This window comes from Prosopis cineraria, unplaced genomic scaffold (genome assembly GCF_029017545.1).
Source record: "Prosopis cineraria cultivar Desert tree isolate PC_DT_omini unplaced genomic scaffold, ASM2901754v1 PC10, whole genome shotgun sequence".
In the NCBI taxonomy this organism is placed as follows: domain Eukaryota; kingdom Viridiplantae; phylum Streptophyta; class Magnoliopsida; order Fabales; family Fabaceae; genus Prosopis; species Prosopis cineraria.
The window spans coordinates 37722179-37726302 of record NW_026555341.1 but is presented as its reverse complement, the minus strand read 5'-3'; the positions used below and the strand labels follow the sequence as shown (position 1 = coordinate 37726302).

Sequence of the window (4124 nt, the reverse complement as noted above, 5' to 3'; positions counted from 1 at the left end):
TTCCATTCTAATTAAATAAAGGATGAATAAGAGGTACTTTTGCTAGATTTATATAAATATAATATCTCCACATTAGGCAAAATAAAAAAAAGGGCCATGGAAAAACTTCACGCTGGTCAGGTATAAAGAATTGAATAACACATAATCCAATATCGTGAAATTAGTCCAACAAAATCATTCATTACTTTTATATTATCCTAAGAAGACGAAAGGACCAAATTGAGAAGTAAAAAGAATTAGCATCTCCTTCTTGTAAATTTTACTAAATGATCTACAATGGAACGGAAAAATGACGAGGTAGAACTCAAATCGATCAGTTGCAGAATTTCTATCTTACTTTTTGTCCCCTTGTTCATCAAATTAAAATTTTACAAATATGGGCAAAAAAGGTGCGCTGAGTGTTAAAGAAACAAGAATGAAACTAATGGCAAGAAAAAAACTATAGATACAACATCAAACTAGAATGAAGACGATGTTGAAGAAGAAAAGAACTAACCTTAATGAGTCCAGAAGTTGCAACTACAACATGCTGGAGAAGAAGAAGAAGCCACTGAACAATGCTTTGGCTGGGTTGGTCGAAGATGAGAGCTTCCCGAGCTGAGACATGCGAAAATAAAAATAAAATGACAGTCTGGGCATGTGAAACAAATGATAGCAAGAAAAAGGGTAGATGCTGAAAAAAATGATTTACTCCCAAAATCTCTCTACATTGGGAGAGAAAAGATAAAAAGAAAATATAATGGGTCCCACATTTTATTTTCTTCTTACATTTTCTTTTCTCTCATTTTTTCTTTCCTATCAAAATAAGGAAAAAATTATTTTCCGTCCTATGTTCTTTTCATATTTTTCTTCTTTCATATTTTCTTCTCAATCAAACAGACCATTAGCGTTGTCACATGTCCTAGTCCTGGGCTCAAAGGCCAGATCTGTATTCACCACTCAATTTGAACCCGCAAATGCCCATGGCATTGAATCGTGGATTAAAATGGCAACCCACACTTATCCAAAAATAAATAAATAAACAACTCACGAACCTTGCTACAAAAGCCCGATGCATCCTCCTCCTTCATTAGCCGCTCTAAACCCTAGTCTTTGCGCTTGTCCACACGTTTGAACAGACTCAGTGAGTAGGCTCCGAATTATACTATATTCGAGCTTCCATGATCGATTGACGGTCCTCTCGTTGCCTGAATCTACAGTGTACATGCGGAGTGTATGTGTTTCATCATTTAATTGCATCACGTTGTTACATTGTAAATTTGATTTCTCTCTCGGTCATCATGAGATCGGAGAGATTTCACTTTTGAAGGAAAGGGAAAGATTTTGGTGAACAAGTTTTTCTTTCTTTTCCTTAGCTTGGACGAGTAAATTGGCATTGATAATACTCGTTTTGTTTGTTTTTCCCTTCATTTTATGGGTTCTATCTATTATTTTGATTCGCTTTCTCGAATTTAGGGCAAGTTAGATGGCTGTACGAGTTTTTGAGAGGTGGACGAATGTAACCATTATTTTCTGTTTTCGTTCCGAAACAAATTGAGTGTCGCCTCGTTAAGACCACTGAAATTTTCTGAATAAATCTTGTCCGAGTCTGATAGTGTCTACTTTATTTTCCCATATGGTTAAGCGTTTTAGCCTCAATCGTCCTCATTATTTCATTGTAATCAAATTTCGTATATTTGTTTTCTTTCGTAGATGGGTGAGGAGATTAAGGCTATCGTTCCGGAGTCTGTCTTGAAGAAGCGCAAGAGGGAAGAGGAATGGGCACTGACCCAAAAACAGGACGTTGAAGCTGCTAAGAAGAAGAGAGCAGAGAGCCGTAAGTTGATTTTCAACAGAGCTAAGCTGTACGCCAAGGAGTATGAGGAACAAGTAAATATCACTAGTCCTTTTTTCTTGGTTGATTGTCCTCATTTATGGTGGCGCCTGATTTTTGCCCTTTACTTTCATCATAAATTTGGTTGTTTAGGAGAAGGAATTAATTAGATTGAAACGTGAGGCAAGGCTTAAAGGTGGATTTTTTGTTGATCCAGAAGCTAAACTTCTATTTATTATTCGCATTCGTGGATATATGTTTCATCTGTTCATGATGGATCTCAAGTTCCCATGTATTCTGCTTCTTACACAAAGAAACTATGATTTTTCAGTATCAATGCCATGCATCCAAAGACTAGGAAGATCTTGCAGCTCTTGCGTTTGAGACAGGTACTATGATAATCTTGGAATGAGAAATTGATGTTTCCATCATTCAATTTTATGTTTTCATTTCACCACGAGTTTTAGTGGAAGCATAGTTTGAACAAGTAAAAATACTTTTAATGGGAAGTGGTTGGCTGTCTGTCTGTGATCGATCAGTTGGACATGTTTTGGCTGTGTGGTGCTGCATTTAGTTAACATTTAGATTTCAAAATTCATGCCTCTGAGGGAATCCTTGTTTAAGTCATTGAAGAAAATAGGAGAATCTTGAAATCATGTATTCTGTTGTTACTAAGATTATAATGTCATAGCTAGGGAACTTTACTTGCACAGTTATATAGATAATATATAAAGCCAATGCAGTCGTCCTTATTTGACTCTGGAACAGATCTTCAATGGTGTATTCCTTAAGTTAACAAAGCCACCATGAACGTGCTGCACAGAGTCGAACCTTATGTGACTTATGGGTATGGAAATTTCCTGTGATTTACGTTTTCTTATGATGTTGTGTATATTCTGTAACAGTAAAAATCGTCTTGTTTCAGATTCCCAAATCTTAAGAGTGTTAGGGAACTTATTTACAAGCGGGGTTATAGTAAGGTCAACAAGCAGAGAATTGCTTTAACTGACAACTCCATCATTGAGTAGGTTTGTTAGTTTTCTTTGATATGACTATGAGCAAGCCTATAAAATATGAAATTAATGATTGCATGCTGCTCACTTGCTTTGATGATCACTCACTCCTTAGGCACTGGGCAAGCATGGAATCATCTGCACCGAGGATCTTATCCATGAGATCATGACAGTGGGCCCCCACTTTAAGGAGGCCAACAACTTCCTTTGGCCATTTAAGCTCAAGGCACCTTTAGGTGGACTGAAGAAGAAGAGAAACCACTATGTTGAAGGAGACGACGCTGGGAACAGAGAGAATTACATAAATGAGCTCATCAGGAGAATGAACTAACTGTATTAGTAGTCTTTTGTTTTCTTCTATAAAATGTTGTGGATGCGGATGATAAATCATGTTTCTTTAGTCCTGTTATTTGTTTTTTCTTTTCAATCTGAGTATTTTTAGTTGCCTTTCAATGTGTTATAATGAATGCTTTAGCACCTCATGTTCATCATCCATGTTTTTTTCGTTGAGTTGATAATGTCATTGTTATCTATTGACAAAGTTAATTTTACAAAACATGCCATTCATCGAGGATAAGTTAAAAAGTAAACATAAACAATAGGACTAAATAATTAATTTTAACAAAAAGCATCATCATTCCACCACTCAATGCAAAACTTGCGACATAAAACAGTGGCTCCATAACATTGTTTTATTTGACTGCAATAGTTCCTTTTTTTAGGTGAACAGTGCAATTCCCTTTTGAAGAGGAGGGGATGAAAGTTTTTGTAGTTGACCGAAATAAAAAAGTTGGAAGAAACATAACGAGAGAAGATGGAAAAAATAATAAAAAGGATTTATAAATTTTATATAATATATTAATTTACTTTTTATTTGAACTCTTTTTGTTATCTTATAATTCAATCTCTTAGCACTATTATGACAATGAAAATAAAAGTGAAACAAGGAAGAAAAAAAGGGAAGAGAGAGAAAGAGAAGAGAGGGAGAGGGAGAGGGAGGAGGGGAGAGAGAAAGATTCAAAATACTTCATTGGTGAAATAATAATTAAGGATCCCATAAGATCATAAATTATAATTAGAGACCCTAAATTATTAAAATCCCAATGGATCATAGTTTTTATTTAGAATTAAAAATATATATAAATTTATAAAATTGCTCTCAAATCTCGCATAAAAAATCAATAAAAGATATTATTGAAATTACTTTTATGGGTTAGGACTATTGTTTATTTTAGTTTAAAAAATTAGAATCCACACTTGAGAATGAGTTATTTTTTAGTATGAAACTTAAATTTACT

At 34.7% G+C, this 4124-nt stretch overlaps 1 pseudogene; it reads left to right on the top strand.

Annotated features, from left to right (window-relative positions):
- Nucleotides 1-1048: 1048 nt before the first annotated feature.
- Nucleotides 1049-3336, top strand: LOC129322904 (60S ribosomal protein L7-2-like; annotated as a pseudogene).
- The last annotated feature ends 788 nt before the right edge of the window (nt 3337-4124 follow it).